The sequence below is a fragment of the Cephus cinctus genome, unplaced genomic scaffold (genome assembly GCF_000341935.2).
Source record: "Cephus cinctus unplaced genomic scaffold, Ccin1 Ccin1_scaffold1371, whole genome shotgun sequence".
NCBI classification, from domain to species: Eukaryota; Metazoa; Arthropoda; class Insecta; order Hymenoptera; family Cephidae; genus Cephus; species Cephus cinctus.
In genome coordinates, this window is record NW_014333774.1 from 175,064 (window position 1) to 196,543 (window position 21,480).

The window sequence follows — 21,480 nt, forward strand, 5'->3', positions numbered from 1 at the left end:
TTAAGGTGGCCACTCTTTATGCGAAGTGTCGTATAGCATATATACCGTGTTTCGTTCGTCCTTTTCGTCTTATTCATTCTTTCACGCAAAAGTAAGAACACCAGTATCTTATATAACCTGACTTATCCCCCTTATTTCGTGCATGCCTTCCTATGTTAAACATATACAAAATTTGACACCACTGTATGCGAGTTTGTAAAAAATTTTTATATATTTTTTTTTTACATACACTGCACCGAGTACCCGATCTCCATATGTATAATTTTTGCTTAAAATATTTAAAGATACATACAAATATTTTTTTTTTTCTTGACATACAGCCACCTAATTACCCACGCGTCTTTTAAAAAAAAAAAAAAAAAAAAAATCATTGCCGACCTAAAATTGACCTGTACAATTCAGGCATTGCACTTGGCGATTACGATTGCCTCGAAATTGGGGATTCGCGTTTGGTAGGCGCATGAGAAAAAAAAATAAAGAAAAAAAAATGTTGCAAAACGAAATGGCAATGAATAAAAGTTGCAGGAACAACGGGAATAGAAGTCTGACAGGATTCCCCAAGAGACCAGTTCGCTGCATCTACTGCGAGTGCATGCAAAACCCAACATAGACCATAGCTACAGTCACCTAAGCTTTACTCGAAACAGTCGTAATTTCTTGCGAGACTGTACAATATTGGTCATTAAAAAGTCATCAGCATAAGTTCTTATAAAAGCATGCAGATGTATTATCCAAGTGAAATTCTTCGAACCAACCAACAAAACTGTTTTTATTTATGTTTTTTCTTACAACAGACCACAGGTCAGAATTTTGTTCGGCTCGAATCGTGTGTACTCGGCGAATCGATTCGATGACGCGAATCATTTATGAGACGCAACAATAGCAAGTAATTTTCAATATTACACGGTCGCAGCTCTTAAGTACAGTTAGTCACGATTATGGCCTTTCCGACTGTACTTGGTTATCTATAGTGCTTTTCTGCTCTGTGAAATTTTGCAGATCTCGATCGATCCTCTTTGACTTGCTACAGCCTCCCCCCGTCCTCCCCCTACAGAACCCCTTTACGACTGCCTGAAAATTTTCTACAATCCTTTTGAGTTCTCTCTTGCCATAGAACGTTGCAGACGGATATCGACGCTATAGAAAATTCAAAGAAAGGAGGTACCCCTGGCATTGAGTATCAAAGAAAAAGATATCAGCCAGGAAAGGAGAGGGAAGAACAAATGAGAATTTCCATTTTCGCTAAAACATGAAGACTGCCGAATAATACAGCAATTAGCACGGTATAACAAATCTTTTAATTAATTAGATTCACAGGATTTTTATTAATTAACAATGGTTACTTAATATTAAATTTTAAGGTATTAAAAATTTAATGGGGGGACGAAGGTATTATTCGTATTCTCCCTACTGGTGTAACGTCACTGTACGGTCTTGGTATTATAAAAGGGGAGTGTTAATTTTGGAAAATTTTTTTTTTTTCATATATCAAATTAGAGGGATGCGCGATATTGTGCAATGCAGGTGCACTCGGTGCGGTGCGATGTATTATGCAATTAAATTAATTACATTAATTATGTCGGATGAGCTTTATATCATGGCTTCACTGTGGCTAACACGCCGCTACTGTATCTACGACTGATTAAGTCGCTGCTACGAGGCTTGTATTCTGTCGCGAAATAACTTAGCACAATTATCTAATAGATAAGCAACGATTCGCGGTAACTTCAGCGCGTAAATGCGAATGGAAGAGAAATGCATAATCACGATTCTGTTAATGCTGTTGGAATAGAATATAAGGGAAGTGGTTTTAATCGCGTGGCTGTGCGACGCAGTGTTATGGGTATAGGTATGTATACGTATCGAGATAAGAAGACAATTTTTCTGGTAGACTCTTTTAATGGCGTATACAATGTCTGGATAAAAGGTGAAATTTAAGGCGGAGGAAGGAAAAAAGGTCGGTACAAAGAGAATCTCTGTCTATCGGAGCGTAAAGATATCGCGAGAGCTCGTCGCAGACCGTGATCAAGCAACTGTTCTCGATATTAAAAAATGGCATTCTCTTCGGGGTTTTAATATCAGCCTTGAGGGTAAAAATTTGCATGGAAAGCGAAAGGGAGACCCCGACAATGAAAAACGAGAAAACAATTGAAAATCTCGATCTCGATATCGCGCATAAAGAATTCATTACCCCTGCGACTGTGCGTCTATTCAGACTGTCGTATCAGCATAGTTTTCAATGAACGACAGTATCGTTACTTTTGGTATATTATTCGCTCGTTTGAAATTTGCGAAATTTTTACTTTATTTTGCCTTCTTACGTAAAGACAGGCTTTACGGATATGCGAAATATTATTACTTGTCAGTATAGATGATTCGTGGGCTAAATTGATTTTATAAAATAAAATATTACTTTTTTTGGTAATTTTGAGATTTTTATTTTTTTTTCGAAATCATAAAAATTTTAATGCCAGCTTTATAACGTGGGTAACCATGTTGCGCTTACGCAACGACGACCTGAAGCGGGTTAATTGAAAATTACGTCAATGGGATTCGCGGTTACGGTCGCCACAATTATCGAGAAAACTTGAAGACCGACCCGCCCCTACCGCAAGACAGAGAGACCTAATTAAACTTGGTTCAAACGGAGCACAATCGTTTTCCCTGAAGTTGGCCACTTTTTAAGTAACTCTTCTTCGTCAAACCGGTTTATCGGCTCTCTCGACGAATCCTTTTCACAAGAATTTCAATGCAATTCTGATTAACTGCCGCTATTCGAATTTCATATCAGATCGTACTTTTCACTTTGGTAATCACGTTTGCTGTACGATCGTGACTGCATTGAACGTTCCAATTATTATTTCCATATTCGCTTGATTAGATCTCCACTTAATTAGCAAACTCTTTCGCCTTTTCCACATTCAGTTTCATTCAACGAATACGTAATCGAACTAACGTTATCACGAACCGACCATAAATTAGATGTCGCTGTCAAACTCCGGCGAAAGAATTTGAAAAAAAAAAAGAAGTTCCCATCCAACAACTTACCCTCTGCCAGTCAAACAAGACTCCGTAAACATAGAAAGACGGTGATGAAGTTTGTAGTGAAAAAAAAAAGAAAGAAGAAAAAAAGAGAGAGAGAGAAACTGTTATCTCCAAAAAAGAAAACACTCCGAAGTTATCTTGGAAAATATCGAAAAATCCTTTAATCATTAAACATTGCATCTGCGCATGAACATCTGTCCAAATACGTGATATCTATACCAGGAATAGATACTAGTTCTAGGGAAAAAAAATGTCCTAGTGATATCTCCTAATATTACATAGTAACATTTTTCAAGGCGCAAAGGACTTAGCAGACTTTCGAAATTTAACAAAAGTCCCATCCATTGTCGATCCTAAGCTCCATATCGGAATTGTCATACTGTTCCCCCAGTGCAACCCGTTATAAGAATGATCTCGACCGAAAGGCTCCTCTATGAAATTTTAATGGCGAGGACTCATTCATTCGTATCGAATTGAATGCGTAAAATGAAACTATGAAATGGTCCCAGCATCCACGGAGTGGTCCTATCATCAGCATCCAGACAGACAGCTGACACGGCATTCAATTTTTATTATCGCAGAATATTCAGCTCCACGGGGCGCTACGTAATCACGTTTGTCGCTCTGATGAACTCGGAAATTAGCCGGCTGAGTGTCATTGAAATAATCATCAAATGATTATTTTAAATTTCCATATTTCGTACCCGGATAAATGATCCATAAAGAAATCACAATGACACCAAACATTCGTCGAGTGAGACCGCCCACGTGATAAAAAAAAATAATTTAAATACCAAAGACACGAATTACGTAAATTCACTTTTATCCCATTAGCCTTTTTTTTTGGCATTTCATATCGACCAATCGTTTTCGTTCGATTCTTAAAAATCCTAACCTCACCTGACTCCCTTTCAGCTTTTATTATTTTCTTCATTCTTGTCTGACCCCTCGTCGACTACGATTCATCGCTTGGTCTCTACAGGGTCAGGCCACTCGGATGATACAAGATGTCTACTCATTTCCTGGGTAATTCTTGTGTTTGTGGATGCTCACCCGAACCTCTGAAGCAGCATACGTGACAGATTAGGGCCACCCGGCTAATACCGTCGGCAAATATTAGATTGTTTGTCGTCGCGAACTTGGGCTTAAAAATAACACCCCTTAAAAGTTCTACAGGCACGTGGTCAGTCCACGGAACAGTGGGACTACCCGTAAGCGATGTATACCAGAAATAGCTACCCTCGTACAGGGGTTGTAGCACGTGTAGAGTATCAGGTTCAAAATACGTATTTCATATATTTTCCCAAAATTATATGACAGCGTTAATACATTTTTTACGCATAATTATATTCCTGCGTGGATCGAAACTACAAAGTAAAAATTAAAAAATTTTGAGATAACTCAATATATACGACTGTTCAAAAATATCGGAAAGTTTCGTTATCTGTCGTACGTCACTCACGAACTCGAAGAAATTACGTTTCAAAAAATGGTCTTATCTATTCGTAGGACTGGCTCATGACCTTTTCGACTGCCAGCTGAAACGTGCGCGAAGTCTTACTCGTGATCGATTAATCGAAAAAAAAAAAAAAGAAAATGTACAAGATCAGCAATAATTCGATAGTTCGCTCAGGCTCGTTTAATAAGTTGGACAAATGTTTTGTCGCGAGTTTCCCCTGGTGGGATTCATAAGGGTCAGACTTACCCTCTGGGCTAAGGGACGTCTCCGAGGGGTAGCTGTGGATCAAAGAAGCCAGTAGAAAACTTTGATAACACGTGTACCCGGTATACGACCGAAGATCGATCGGAAGCTCTGACGGCCTTGACAATCGGCAAGCAGTATCCACATTAGTTACGTACACCGTATAACCGAAGAAAAAGAAAAAAAGTTATACACTCATTGTTTGCCGCTCGGAAGTTAAAGATATTTTAACAGCCGAGCCAAAGACGCGCGTAATTATAATACATATAGAAAATGTATTTCTTCGACGTCGAGCAATGCATCTGAATTGCACGGTACTGTAAGTACAATGCCAGTATATATTCTCGAGCGTTCGTCCATTGCATTTCTAAGTGAAATAAATAAAAGCATCAGGCAAAGAGCGGCGGAGCTTTAATAACGTCCCGGTATGATAATTGAGGTATAAAAGATGGAGTAATCTCGCGAGCAAGATTTGCGCAAGGAACGAGCGGACAGAGCTACGCACTAGAGACAGAGAGGCTATAGTATCGCGTATGCGCCAGTCAATTCGCAGGATGAAATAGCGAGGCGAAATTGTTTCGTCTAAAATGCCGGTTAATTCAATCGTGGATTCCACGGAAGTCCGCGGAGCGTAGGATGGCGGGACTGCCTCGCGCCTATAAAGGAGGTATGGCAGAATAAGCAAGTCAGCCGTATCGGGGTGTACGAGGAAGCGGAGAAGGAAATAAAGGAGCAGGCAAGCGCGTAGGGAACTTTTGAAGCGAATAATAAATATCATCCAATCTCGAAAGAGTCGGCGACCTATCGATTGGGAAACGCCACCTTGTAGCTGGGAGTTAAGAAATCGCCGTGGATACAAACGTGTCTACTACGGGAACCCCTAGGACGTTTAAACGTGGAAACTTAAAACTTACGGCTCGACGTGCTAATCCAAAAGATTAAAGTCCATGGCGATCGAGGGGATAGCGAGACCCGTAAAGTACAGAGGGGGGGCATGGTCGACATAGGTTGGTACGTAGGTATGCGGAGCCAGTAGGCAATTTTAAATATAGATATATACCCGCACGACGTGATGGGCTCTTTGCATGTCGGGATTCGTGTTAGCGCCCGAGGCTGCCCAAATGACCAGCCATAAAAGTTATAATGAGCCAGGCCCAACCAAGCAGTCGATCGGCCCTCCGCTCCTTCGTCTGCTCTTCTTCCCGACTTCCTTCTCCCCTTCGGCCCATTCCCCATGGCTTCGCTTGCCACTTCGTTTCTACTTCTCCATTTTCCGATCTCCCCCCCCCACCCTTTCATTCTCCTCTTTACCTACCACTTATCCTCTTACTATCGCTCCGTGTCAATTCGTAAGTCCCGCTCTTTTTTTTTCATTCGTTCAAAATGCACCATGTGTCCCGTGACGCATCGGGGTATCGATGCATTGTGGTAATTGTGAATTTTTTAATTTCTCTTTTTTTTTTTTAAACGCGATAATTTTTCGACGATATCGAAAGTGGTGGGAAATATTTTTTTTTTTTTTCTTTAAGATTTCGACGTCCACTTATAATTTTTCTATGCGAAACTTTTCGTCACACCGTTTACGTGGATATACTGTACAGGTATGCTAGCGACCGGTCTCGTGGCGCGCGATCCACAGAACGGGGAAATACTTTTTCTTTGATTTTTCATTCCTGCCTCTTCCACCCTTTTTCTTTCTCTCATTCGTTCAGCCTTTTCATTCTCTCTCTCTCTCTCTCTCTCTCTTTCTTCCTCGTAGTCCTTGGCCACTTCTCTTTCCTCTTATTTTCAGTTTCTCTCTCGGACCTACCACTCTCTTCGGGCTCCTTCTCTTTCTCTCTTATATACTCGTTCCTCTGGACCGGGTCATTCTTTTGTTGAGTCTTTTGCTTTTTGCTCGTACACAACACTCCAGTCGAACGACCGAATTACAGCGATCGTAAAGGTGTGCCTAATGAAGTCGCGATTCGTACGTTCAGTCCTTTGCCGATTCGCCGTGACTTCTTAACCCTTTCGTTAAATGCACGAGGCCCGTGTTTGTCTGACTGGGCAAAGTCACGCGTAAGCGTTACGTTCGACGTGGATCGAAAATTTACTTAACAATAGGCACGAGGGTCGAGTTTACATTTTGATTAAAAAAACTAAATGTAGAAATCAATAAATCACGAAATCTCATCGAAAACCGTGCCACGTTTCTCGCGACTGGAATATTAATTTTTGGTTGTTTTTTTTTTCCTTTCAGGCCAACAGTTACGAAAACACATGACAAAGCTGAGAAATCATCGACGCGATTCATCACTTCAGGAACAGGTGACAGCAGACCAGTAGTCCTCACACGCGAGCACCCTCGGGACACGAAAATAAAGAAAAAGGTTCTTAATAACAAGGAAGCGAAAGTTATTTCACGACCATATGGGTTTCGGGCTATTATGATAATACCATGAAAAATTATCAGAAATATGTTATTTGTATATATAAATATGCCGTCTCTATAAGAGATTGGGAAAAAAAAAAAAAATGAAACATCAGTCGTTTTCGTGGACGATCTTGCGGAATGCAAAAGCTAGTAAGTAATAGGTAACGCGCCAACGGGAAATTCTCGCGAATTTTCGATTTCTGCATGATCTCGAGAAAGACTAATTGAATTGTGTCTTTTTCGTCAAAATAGTTTAAGCCAATCATATGCCTTTTCCATATACAGTACACGAACAAAGGAATCCGTACACGTAATTATTGTATCCGCATGTCTGGTCGTACTGCACTGGGATCTTATTCGTGTCTAAGGAGATTTTACCATAGTCGGGTATTACTAGGTAGATAAATATATATATATATATACACACGTAGTAGGTACATATATTTGCCTTCATGTAACTTTGTACATGACTATGTAAGAGGCCTGTGTTTATTGTCCTGCTGGGCGTTGTTACAAAGTGCACAAGACATCGCTTTATTACAGTCAAGGGAGTTGGCCCCTTGTCTAAGCGGGGATACGTACGAAATCTACCCTTTTATGGCGGCAGCACTTTGATTAATTATGGATCGCTTATGGAGACCAGAAGCGAATCTTAAGCAGGGTACTTTTCAAGGATCGATACTCGCTTATGGCAACCATTCGATTGCAATGTTTAACCCGGACGGCGTGTATATGTGTTTTGATACGGAACGAGATTGAATTGTGAGGATATACGCGTATACGCATGATACGACGAATATAACCGTGTCGTCGTTTCATGAGGATTAATAGATGGCGATTGTATTTTTAGATGGCACGCAACTCCGCGACAATTAATCATAATGTGGTAAAACACTTTGGTAACGGATGTGCAGTTAAACGCCGGGGCAAGGCGCGCAAGTTCTTAACATATAAATAACCTTAAGGCGCGTATGTAAGAGAACCGGTGCTTGCCGGTGAACGTCGTCGTGCGCACACGTGTAGATCGGCCCTAAGAGAGCCGCGGCACTGTAACGGTCTCATTGCACAGGAAATCGTAATCTATATTTTAATCAGCGACGACTGAAATATCTCCTGTCTCGCTATTCTCTATTTACAACGCATTTACGGATATATCGTGTCATCCTGAGAAGTTCTTCCTTTCCGTCCCCTTCGAAATTAATGATTCGTGGAAATCTCGTGCAGCAGGCAAAACGTAACTTTACCTGATGCACTCTGTCTTTCTGCGTCGGGAACTCTTTTTCATTGGTATAAAATATAACTTTCGTATTGCCATAAGAAAATACGTCGTAGGATATCCTTGTTAGTTTCTCCGCGCGGACATTGAGATACTAACGTGTACGTATATTGGAAAAAAAATAATGGAAAGAATTATATACAGCGTGTGTCAGCTAAGACGCACGTTTGCGGTTTGCGGTGAAACCCGGTGCACCATTTTGAAAATCTGATGCGACAAGCATTGAATATTCTTTTATTGCGCATCGATTGCATATATTATTATTGTTGTTATTGTCTGCAAATAAAAAAAATCTTTGTGATTTCAAATGATCACGAAAAAAAGTTTAATTCACCAAAATCGTAGAGTAGGACAAAAAATTTATGAAGAAACTGTTCGTACGGCTGGCATACGTAATAAGGGAGATATTCGTGTTTGGAAATGGTATGTATGTTTTTCACAGATTTCCTAGGACTGGTGGAAACGGCTTAGCTTCCTGTAGCAGCTTCATGCCGATCACGCGATTCGCCTTTGGCTTGAGGTATCCGTTCAGTCAGATGCCATTCATATACGGTGGATAAAACGTATTGCAATACTTCTTCTTCTCTATTGCAAGTTGGAAGTCTACATATCCTTTTCTGGGTTCTATGTATGTGTTCCTCGTCGTAGACTTTAGAGTCTACGGGAGTCCTTGTCATTTGGAGCCTTCTTGGACGCAGCCTCAACAGCCTTCCGGCACCAGCGGAATTTTCCGGAACTACTGCAGGCGCTTAACAGCGACATCTCGCGGAATTTTCCGGAACTAAAAGAAAATGCTCCCCGCGAAAATGCATTTTTAGGAGATAATTTGGCAAATTGTCGTTCCACGCCCTCTAACGGAATTTTCCGGAACTACCGCAGGTGCTTAACAGCGACATCTGGCGGAATTTTCCGGAACTAAAAGAAAATGCTCCCCGCGAAAATGCATTTTTAGGAGATAATTTGGCAAATTGTCGTTCCACGCCCTCTAACGGAATTTTCCGGAACTACCGCAGGTGCTTAACAGCGACATCTGGCGGAATTTTCCGGAACTAAAAGAAAATGTTCCCCGCGAAAATGCATTTTTAGGAGATAATTTGGCAAATTGTCGTTCCACGCCCTCTAACGGAATTTTCCGGAACTACCGCAGGTGCTTAACAGCGACATCTGGCGGAATTTTCCGGAACTAAAAGAAAATGTTCCCCGCGAAAATGCATTTTTAGGAGATAATTTGGCAAATTGTCGTTCCACGCCCTCTAACGGAATTTTCCGGAACTACCGCAGGTGCTTAACAGCGACATCTGGCGGAATTTTCCGGAACTAAAAGAAAATGTTCCCCGCGAAAATGCATTTTTAGGAGATAATTTGGCAAATTGTCGTTCCACGCCCTCTAACGGAATTTTCCGGAACTACCGCAGGTGCTTAACAGCGACATCTGGCGGAATTTTCCGGAACTAAAAGAAAATGTTCCCCGCGAAAATGCATTTTTAGGAGATAATTTGGCAAATTGTCGTTCCACGCCCTCTAACGGAATTTTCCGGAACTACCGCAGGTGCTTAACAGCGACATCTGGCGGAATTTTCCGGAACTAAAAGAAAATGTTCCCCGCGAAAATGCATTTTTAGGAGATAATTTGGCAAATTGTCGTTCCACGCCCTCTAACGGAATTTTCCGGAACTACCGCAGGTGCTTAACAGCGACATCTGGCGGAATTTTCCGGAACTAAAAGAAAATGTTCCCCGCGAAAATGCATTTTTAGGAGATAATTTGGCAAATTGTCGTTCCACGCCCTCTAACGGAATTTTCCGGAACTACCGCAGGTGCTTAACAGCGACATCTGGCGGAATTTTCCGGAACTAAAAGAAAATGTTCCCCGCGAAAATGCATTTTTAGGAGATAATTTGGCAAATTGTCGTTCCACGCCCTCTAACGGAATTTTCCGGAACTACCGCAGGTGCTTAACAGCGACATCTGGCGGAATTTTCCGGAACTAAAAGAAAATGTTCCCCGCGAAAATGCATTTTTAGGAGATAATTTGGCAAATTGTCGTTCCACGCCCTCTAACGGAATTTTCCGGAACTACCGCAGGTGCTTAACAGCGACATCTGGCGGAATTTTCCGGAACTAAAAGAAAATGCTCCCCGCGAAAATGCATTTTTAGGAGATAATTTGGCAAATTGTCGTTCCACGCCCTCTAACGGAATTTTCCGGAACTACCGCAGGTGCTTAACAGCGACATCTGGCGGAATTTTCCGAAACTAAAAAAGATGTTCCTCGCAAAAATGCACGTCTTAAATTCTCGTTCCTTGCCCCCTGTAAGTTGCAAAGGTTGCGAACAGAATCGCGGCCTCTAAGGCTGCAACGAGGAGCGTGTAAAGTTTCGAAGGTTACAAAGGCTACGATCAGGAACACTCCAATTTCCAAAGACTCTCGTAGGCACTCTAGGACGATGAACACGTAGAATCCAAAATGAAATATATAGACTTCCACCTGTTAATAAAAAGAATAGCATTGCAACACGTTGTAGTCACCATGTACTGTTTGAGTCTGACTGAACAGCAACCTCAAGACAACTGCGAACCTCATGCTCGGCATGAAGCTGCAGCACGAAGCTAAGGCGTGCCCTCAGTATCGGAACTCTATGAAAAAATAACCAAATCTCAAACGCAAGTATCTCCCTTATACATATATGCTATCCATATGAATTTTTTTCTCATCTCTACTCTTTTTTCTTGCCCTATACCTATTGCATCAACCTTCTGTTAATGTCCTCTAAAATATGATATACTTTTTATTTGTGCACAATTGATGCACAATCGAAAAAGTATTAAATGTTTGTCACATCACATTTTCAAAATCGTGCACCGTACCACCGCAAACGTACATCTCAGCTATATAAATCTCACTGCGTATATACGGACATTTTTCACTCGTCCCTTCCTCGACAAAAATTCTATTTTTTCTTTCAACTCCTCAGAAATTCCCACTCAAATATGTACATTCGGCTCGTTTAAAAGGGCGTCGACACTTGGCTCTCGAGAGAACGCAGGAATTTCACGCGCCCGCCGACACCCAAGTTCACATAGCCGAACCAAAAATCTAATCTCTTTCTAAGTGCAAGCTAGAAACTTTAAAGAAGGGAGCCTACTATTTATCCCTCACAAATACGCACCTCGTCGTCAAACGTATCGACGACCACGACACTCCGCATCGGTCCGTCTCCCTATACCTAGAGCGCGCAGGCAGGAAAAGCAAGAGGCATGACGTAGCACGAAATACCGATTATAGTAATGAGAATGATCTTACTAAAAGCATAGTGCGCTGCTGCCAACCGATGACTACAGTCGCTATAGGTCGCATTTGGTGTAACAGCAGGTTTTACAGTAATGACAATTGGAACAATAAATCAAGTGTCAGATAGGAAGTGGGTGGGACAAGAGGGGTGCCTCGGGGGTTGGGATGGATGGATAAGGGCAGCAAGGGGGGACAAGGGCCGCGATGCCAATAGAAAACAGGGTATGCGTTAACAAATGTCTCTATTTTAGGGGACCAACCCCTGCCCCCCCCCCCCACTGCTCAACCATAAAAATCACACATTGGGCAAGGTTAGGCATAGCACGTGGTGTTAATGCTTCAGTTTGTGTACATATGCTCGATTAGAGACGAATGGCTGGCTTTGTGCCTGGATACGTTATGGTGGGCATAAACTATGAGATAAGTCCCCGGTACACTTTGACCTTTGTTAAGCCTCCCGAAATGCGGCCCTCGTGAGTTATGTAAATAAATTGAAAAAAATAAAAAATAATATACGATCAAACCGGACTCTGGCAATTGTAATTAAAAGGAGCGATCTAGCCGGTGTCGTATATATATGTATTTAAACAGATGTGCCGCGAACGTCAGGTGACGATAAGTAATGGCCGCACCGGCGCGTGAATAAAAAGTATTGTGAAAACTTCACGGCACTTGCTGGCGCTCGTGACTATTCTTCGTGGATCATCTCGGTGGACGTACAGTCGGTACACGAGATGCGCAAAGGAATATTTCCGTAAATAGTCTGTTAATTATGAAGCATCTTTATACAGCCGTGGCAGGAATTTACGATTGTACAGTGACCCTTGACCCCCTTGATACAACATTGAACGTTCGGGGTCATATACACGAATTTATACTGTCATTAGTAGTTTCGGAGTCTCTATGGAAGACGCGTGCAGTCACTCGTTTTTATTACTGTCTCCTTCATTTTTTTTTCTCAAATCTCCCTTTCTCTCTACTCGCCAAGAAAATGTAACGCGGGGTCAATAAGGTCCTGGCCGATTAGTTAATGAAAGTTAATTAAGAACCGTTAGGTGTTGAGACGCCTGGATACATCGTGGACGGATCCTGTTCCAGAAATGAGCGTTCACTGACCGAACGACTATGGGACAGAAAGGCATTAGGAAATTTCGAGAGAAGAATCAGGCCCCGTGGCACACGTTAATTACAATCGGCTAAAGATCATTCGATGATTCTGTACCGGGGAGCTTGGAAGCGAACCTGCCTTACCGACCGGCAGGAAAGATCCCACGGACGTTGAACGCACGAGAGACTCGCACCTTCGGGTCCGCGTTGAGCGCCCGTGAGAATTCACGGCGAATGCTAATTAGGAACCATTAAGACCAAGTGGTCCGTATTCAGGATTCGTCGTCAATTCTGTACAAGGAATTCAATCTGATCGAGCCGAACGATAAGTCCCGTAGCAATCAGTCGTATTGATTTTCGTTCGGTTCACTAGTCAATTTCTTATATTCAGGTACAAGGTCTAAATTAATATTTTTGATAAATAAAAAAAAATTTTTTAAACCCCCTCGTGACTCCTTTTAACTCAGCATCGATTAATCATTCATTAAATGTGTATAGAAATGATTGCACGTGTCGCTTCAATAATTTCCAAGTCATTATACACCTGTTTATTTAATTGCAAGAGGAAATAAAGGCTGTTTCCTATATAAAAAGCAAGGATACGTTGACACTCCGTGATCAAGTCTCAAGAATCCTATGAGGCTGAACAAAAGGATTGACTCTTGACAAACCTGGTCCTGCATGAAACCCACAGTAACCATGGTAGCTGGTAGAATGATTTGGGATCAAAGAAATATGGACCTGGTCGACTGGGCTGGACCATTTATTCAGCTATACACTGATGTACTGGTCCCTTCAAATCAAGTCGACTTGATTTTCTGCAAAGCTCTTCGGACCAGGTCTCGAAGTGAAGACGATCCTCTTCATTCATTTATCAGACGCTGTTTCGGATCAAGTAGGAATTGACGATTGTGCCCCTGGGTGTAGTTGAGGTATCTGTTAAAAAAAAAAATCATTAAAAAATTGACACAGTAGAGACTAATGGTTGGAGGTAAAAATAATGAAAATGTTTTTATTGGTCCTGAGTGTGACTTTAAGCGGAACAATAAAAAGTAGAAAATTGTGGAAGGAATAAAAAAAAAGGTCTAAAATATCTTCGTTAAGAATTGAGGGGTCATTGTTATAGACTCGAGGCAATTTAGTAATCCAGAAACGGTAGTTCAACACCCCAGTCTTCTTGCCCGGTAAGAAGCAAGGCGTGAGGTCCGCAGAACCCGTTAAGGCATAGATTATGTATGTGCTACTATGTAATTAAATTATGTTAATACCTCAATGGCGCTCATTTTTACTGACATCGTATAATTTTCTATCGCTACGGCACTGACTTCCCGTAGCCGTTCGGTTATCCTTTTCTTGTCGGCCTCCGGCCCTGAACCACGATGACGGCCCTCGCTCGTGAAGTATGAAGGCATAAGAGGGTGTTTTGGAATACAGTGCGCCAACTGACGCGCATCAAATCCCACACGCTCTCAAACAATCTAAGAAAAGACTCTTCACGATGCTTCGCGCTCTTAAAATTCTACAAAACACTGTGTACCCGAGTCGTTATGCTCCCAGCGCCCCAGCGGCCGTTAATGGAAGCTTCCCATTTGAAAGTGACGATTGACTTTATTATACGCCTTTAAAGTAACGGACAAGGACTTTTTTGGAAAATTTTTTATACCTTGGAAATCTACTAACGACACACTATATACTGTGTAACAAAAAAGATAATAATCAAGATTCTTTTTGTTCAATTTCAAGAATGGTCACGCTTTCTGAAAATGGCCTCGACATTTGCCAATGGCATTCTTTAGCACGTTACCTTAATTCAAGTACAGCACTACTCGACTGGCAAGCATGTAAGATTTAATATAAATCGACTCGGCACATCCTCCCATACAGAATCTAACGTGCGTACAGTTGTACGCCGCGTGTGTCAAAACCCGCCAGAGTCGTACGTACCATGATAAATATTACATGATAAATTTTCATCCTATATGATTCATAAGTTCGGCCCGAGGAAGGTTCAGCAGCATGGGGCATGAATACGATGCATTTAAAAGGCTCTGGAGCGCACGTGGAATGCCGTACGAATAAGAATACATATGCGGGAATGAAATCACCGTAACGTACCTAAGCGCGGTAGGCCGTAAAATCTCGACTGGCTATGAGTTTTCGTTCTCGAGACAGACAATAGGTCACGTACAGGTAACGATGAGAAAATACTTTGGCAAAAGATGAGAAATTACGAAATCATCCGGTCGGAGATTGAAAGATAAATTTGACTATAGTAATGCTTAACTGCGTTAAAATAATTTCACTCGAGATAGGGTATATATGCTATACGTAATATATTTGAGATGCAGCATCATCCTCGTAAAGATTTTACCAAGTGAATCGAAGTGAATTTTTTTCACAATTATTTCAACTTTTATATTATTTATTACCGATTCCTATGGGGTACGGAAGCACCTGGTCCAGAAGGATTCAACGGTATTTAACTACGGAGATGAGCCACTGCTGAGATTTAATCCCATTCGCCACGCAGAAGCCTGATCTGAACTCTTCGTGTACTGCGGCGCTAAATGTTCAAAGAATTCTTATCGTCGGATTAATCGCGTTACGTAATCTGCATTCACGTGGAAAGACACCTTTCGTGCACATCAGACTGCACTGTATATCCCACTTCGGTACCTTCAACCCTTTTTTTATTTTTCAAACGTCCCTCGTGACACCGTTAACCATCCCCGACGTTTGCTTCTTCCTTAGGATCATTGAATTTCGAGAAAAAAAATATATATCTTGTCTCCCTGTACAGAAATAAATTTTATTGACAGACTGAATCATTCAAGACGAATGATCCAAAAATGAAGACGCTTCGAATTCTGTCGTTTCATGAATATCATAAAAATGTAAATACAGTTACGCTTCGAGGCAGTATCCATGAAGTCGCGCGATACTTGGAAGATATCTATGTAGAAAAATAGAGTTTTCCACGACTTGAACCATTTTACGGGACATTGGGATTATAAATTGTTGTCTAAGCTCTAGCAGCATTTAGCCGAGACTCGAACCCTACTTTTATTTACGTATAGATATACAACGAAGCAAGTATAGTTGACTCGAAAAATTTTGTTCTGATTTTTCATCACGTGGAATCGTCCCATTTTCAAAAAATTTCAAAGCAATGCTACCAACCTTCGGATAAGCATAACACCCTTGGGTAGCTTACGCTATCCGATACTCAAGAGTCGGGCAACACAATCTCCTCGAGACTCGATAATCTTATTAAACAGGGCCTCCTTTTGTTTTATGTTCTTTTTCATGGTCTTAGGGCTGGCTTTCACTTTATTTAATCTCTTACTCGATCCAGCAACTTTTACAGCTAGCCACTAGCCAACTAGAATTGAGCTATGAAAATACTGTAGTCCAATATTCTTCAATGAAAATATCACTAGGATTGCTAATTCACTATACCATTGGAACCTCCATATATCGTTGGCATCTTTATAAAATTTATATGCCATTTATTTGGGATAAATTTCAATTTAACATAGGCTTTCGTTATACACCTATTTGGTACAAATAACATTAGCGACTATGCATCGGTATAAAGGCGAGAAAGAGAGAAAAGAGAGAAGTTAAAAGTGTCAAAAAAACTGACAAAATGATACGTAAAAGCAAAATTGGTTGAATTTCGAATATTTTCATTTGCGTGCGTAACAAGATTAAAAAGGTGTAGTCGAGGGTAGACGATACGAAGGCAGAGAAGTTGAGCAAAGGATTCCTGGATTAAAGCACGTTTGATGTAAATTTAAGGTAGCTTAGGCAAGAGCTTCTATCTTTCTTTTATTTTTTTATTCTTTTTTTTCGGCAAGCCTCGCGACACGGTATGGGACTTAAATCAGATTTAAGCCGTTGACGTTTATTTTTTTATATAGTCTTTCTCGTTTTACATGTCCGCCGGGAAGGCGGCAAGTGCAACGTGGCTACCGGCGAACTGAAATGCATGGCGGAAGATCGAGATCAACGCTTGTTCGGATATCGAGGCCGGACGAGGGTTTTCGATAAAGGTAATATGAAAATAAAAAATTTAGAAAAAAAAAATAAATGATAAAACCTATACTCAACCAACACGTGGACCCGCGTGAGTGCATATTCGAAATGCATAATCCAGGTCTTCGTTCGAGATAGGACGGATCCGCTCGAGAGAAACGTGGAACCCACAAAGCCAGCTTACGCTGGATTACTCCGGGCAGACATTTTGATAGGCGCATAAATAACGCTAGACAAATGTTTCTATAAACAACCATAGTTACCGAGAAATATAATCTATCTCTGACAGGTCGGTAGCCTTTGCCAATACTGTGCGAACCTGAGACCCGCCAATAGCAGCTACTGCATTACGGAGCGCGAACAGTTGCACTGTTTTGATTAGTTTTCAATGGGATAACGAAAGATGAATAACTCATACGAACCAGGCGGTTCATATCAATTTCTATTTCGGAAAATTAATATGTCTGTTTATTGATAAATCTCGCGAATGGATGCTGCGTTCGAAAGATAAATATACGTTTGAGAATATTTGTAAATGAAACTGACGTGCTGTACAATTATTCAAAATTTATGATTTTTTTATATCCCACTCACTCTCTCCTTAATAAGCCTTTTCGACCGATGCTCGGCTTCATATGTTTATGATAGATCTGATTTTTATCATTGAAAATAATGGTATCGAGGATTCTTCTCGTTTTTGAAATTCCTAGTGAAAATGCAACAAAATTGCATCAACCCATGGAATAAGAGTCTTGATATTGCAGATTGCGTCCTCGGACGTCACACGGGTCCATAATGGGTTTTAGTCGAGCGTGAATCATCTTGGTGATGCGTGGGCATATTTAAGAAAAAACGATCCTAACGAAAGATACGATTTGCACGATGTAAACGTGTCCCGCTTACGGCGTAACGTTCTCCACCCCGTAGAAAAGCTTGACGGTGAATTAAATTTAATACTAATTAAAAGTAATAAATCCAGAGAATTATGATTGCGAGATCCTCGCGAACCTCACTGGGTCCCAATTGGTTCGAGGCGGTCCAGACCGAATTCCGTTCAAGTTTCTCGACATAGAGCTGACCCTTGTTATAAAGAGAATCGATAATTATAAGAAAAATGTATAATTCAAAAAGCAAAGATCATCAGATTATAAAAATGATCGAGCGGTCGACCAATAATTGATAAAAGCGTAATTATGACTTTAATAATATCTTGCATAAGATAACTTTAATTCGTCAGACCCAAAAAATTCACGTTACACGGAAAACTAGTGAAATTTCAAAAAAAAATTTAAACCCCATCTTTTCTACGCCCCTGACTCCAGAGTTCAGAGTGCCCACGGTACGGAAACATTTATTTAACTGGTACGTCTCTCGCTGGTACCCCGCGGTGGTATATTCCGAAGCTGCGATTCTCGATAATTACGGTAAAATGCAACCTTAAATTTTCTCCCAGGCACGAAGGCACGTCGGCAAATTGTACATTGGGAAGAAGCTGCAACGTATTAAAAGTTGCAACCCGATCCTCGGTTAAAAAATGACCTCGCAGGACAGTCAAACATCCTGAAAGCCTTTGCGGAACAGGTTCTTTTTTTCCAGGTGTAATTGTGACTTTTAGCGAAGCTTTACGTTTGACTCTTTAAAGCAGACCGCTGGTCGGGAGACGACATCAGTGCCCAAGGTATGCTCCTATCAGGATCGAGGATCGTTCCCTGGAACAAAGATTAAAATAGATGAGAGAGAGAGAGAGAGAGAGAGAGAGAGAGAGAGAGAGAGAGAGGAGAGAGAGAGAGAGAAGAGAGAATTAAAAAAGAGAAACAAAACTGACAAAGATACAGTGAATGCATTTTATAAACGCATTGATATGCATTTACGTGCATCTGTCAACGGTGCATATTAAATGCCATACCGTGTTTGTATCTCCTCTATTTTTTTTTTTCCTTATCGGTCATTAATAGATGATAGATACAGCGGTAATGATTCTGGGATCAAAACGGGTCGATCAAAAATAGAAGGTAATTAAAAAGGACAAAAAATAAATAGACCACGCTACCCGCCGAGGCAGCATTAGTTTTATATACCGGGTCGATGTTTCTCAACTAATTATTAGAACCCATTACATATTGTTTAACGAAGTGGACCTGAGGGGTAGGATGATGTGGGAAAGAGGAAAAGTGGGAGGCGAGGGGGCAAGAGTAAAGGAAGCCTATACCACTTATTATAATGGCGGGCTACAGGTGCCTGGAGTGTTCCTCTATACGTACCTACGCTTAATCTATTGGTCGTATTATTTTTAGGGGACGGGTGGCGGCCGGGGGGGTTGTTCATTTTTACAGCGAATAATCTATAAGGTGAACTTTTATTAACGGATGAAAAAAAGACGTTAAAATTCACGGGACGTCAAATAGCTAAGATTTTTCGCCGGTTTCATCTGACTTTACGAACGCGTAACCAGATCGCCTATAAATGACGAACCCGGGTGCCTTTGCAAAACGAATCACGGTAATCATACTAGACGGATTGGTTAGATTAATTAGGGTAACGAATCCAATTATGAAATATCAAGGGAAAGTCGCCGAAGGCGTTAGCAGGCAACTATATATATAAGATGCTATTTTTAAATTCGACTCCATATGCTCCATGCATTACAAACTCCCTGTTACTCTAGCCGATCTCAACGGGATTTACCAAGGGGATGAAAAATGGAAACTAAACAAAGTCCCTTTCAAATGGTCGCGTTGTAACGCGAGCCTAACGATCCCATACGTAAAATAAGTAGCGCAAGGATTTTTGCTAAACAGTGTAATTCTACAAACAGCGAAGTCGGAAGAACCAAAGGAGAAAGGGTAACCGATAGCCACAATGTTGAGGTAGAATAATTTTGGGCAAATGCGAAAATAACGTATAGGGTATCAAAAGGAATCTTAAGGGATAGAGGGGAAAAAGAGGTGGTTTCCCCTACTTATAATTGCCTATTTAAAAAAAAAAATAAACATTTCTTTTTGGTACCCCAATCCTATACCTATACCTACTGCATGCCTGTCTCTCAAGTATCTTTTTACTCGTCTTCGGGCGCAAGATCGGAGCAACGACCAGTCCTCCCTCCTGTGTCCAGACAAAATTTACGATGGAGCCTCGCGCGCCGTGCAGGCTTTATTTTAATACGCCGGGAGAGTTCAGGTGGGGCGACGTCCCGCTGCGCCAAAAATTTTAAACATTCATAATTAAATATGCTAATGAACGGGCGACTTCAGCGGTTAAACAATTAACAGAATGTACAATAGCCGCGAGAAATGATTATATACGTCATATCTCGTGTCTCGCTATCTTTAACGGGAAGTCGTTATCGTGCAAGGTCGTTCCATAGATTTTAACATGAATTTAAAAGCGCCAAGAGTCCCTTGGCCCACTCCTGCTGTCGAATCTCCGAAAAAAACTTTTGTTCGTACGGGAGGACGTTGTACTTTTTAAAATTAAGATATCTCTCGGCCAAGATCATTCTTTATCTCGCAGTCACGTGTAACGTGAGTGATAAGAAACAGTAGGTGGAACCTTTGAGAAATGTCGGATAAATTATTAAAAATTGGACATGGGAAAGGGTGAACGATAGGAGCCGGAGGGGGAGAGAGAGAGAGAGAGAGAGAGAGAGAGTTACATGTAAATACGAGTGTAAACCGATGAGAGAAAAGGAGAGAGGAAGAGGCAACGTTAATAGAATAAAGAGAAGAGATACGTAGTCGGGATGCGGAGAGGCTAAGATCACGTCGGTCGCGTGAGATAGCCGCATCATTCGTTGGCAGACAATTAATTACTGACATTATGTTTTAGAATGCTTACGCGCGGCTACCTATCTGTAGATTTGTAGCCCCCGCCGTCTCAGCTATCCCGGTAACACGGTTACGGGCCACGAGATGGTCCATGGGATGCTGCAAGGCGTGCATCGGCCGCACGGCAGGGAGTACACCACGAACCAACAATCAATGTACAAAATGATAGATATTAAACGCAGCCATCGGTGCATACAAGAGGATTAAAGGAATCGATCGTTCGGATGTCACGGTGGAAAAAAAAAATTTTTTTTTTTTCGAAAAAAAAAATTATATCGATATTCGTCACGGACGAAGAAAGAGAGTGGCTGGGTACTCCGGGCAACCGATACGAGGCTACGTAACGAATGCAGTTTTTAATTAACACGCAAATGCATTATTCCTGCCGTAGTGCGAAGTCTCGTAAGATTCAGTGCTAATGTCATGCTCGTTCGCGCTACGCGTCTCAAAGGGCTCTCTGACGTAATGAAAGTTTTGCGAGCGGCGTTGCCGTTATACGTAGATTAGCGTAACGCCGGGCAAAGGCGTCCGATGCTAATTGCAAGAAACAACAACGGAGGCGCACGGGACGCCGTAAATTAATTCAGCGCAGTGTGTCGTTGCATTTAACACGGTGCAACTCCCCGTTTGCGTTCAACCGCGGCCCCATCGTTCTGGAAAGTACCTACGAGCCATTCTAGCGTGATATTCTCTATTACTTGTCTTTACACTCTTGGCGATCCAGGGGTGTACACGCAACCAGTGGTTCTCAGGATGAAGATTAATCCCAGCCTTGGGGGAG

General features: G+C 41.5%; 1 long non-coding RNA gene across 1 annotated transcript in view; it reads right to left on the reverse strand.

Moving 5' to 3' along the window:
- Window positions 1–21,480, reverse strand: part of LOC112495157 — a 143,346-nt gene that overhangs the window by 68,122 nt on the left and 53,744 nt on the right. Inside the window, exon 5 of the long non-coding RNA XR_003061449.1 lies at window positions 13,509–13,773. This is a non-coding gene — a long non-coding RNA (uncharacterized LOC112495157). The remainder of the gene's footprint in view (window positions 1–13,508; window positions 13,774–21,480) is intronic.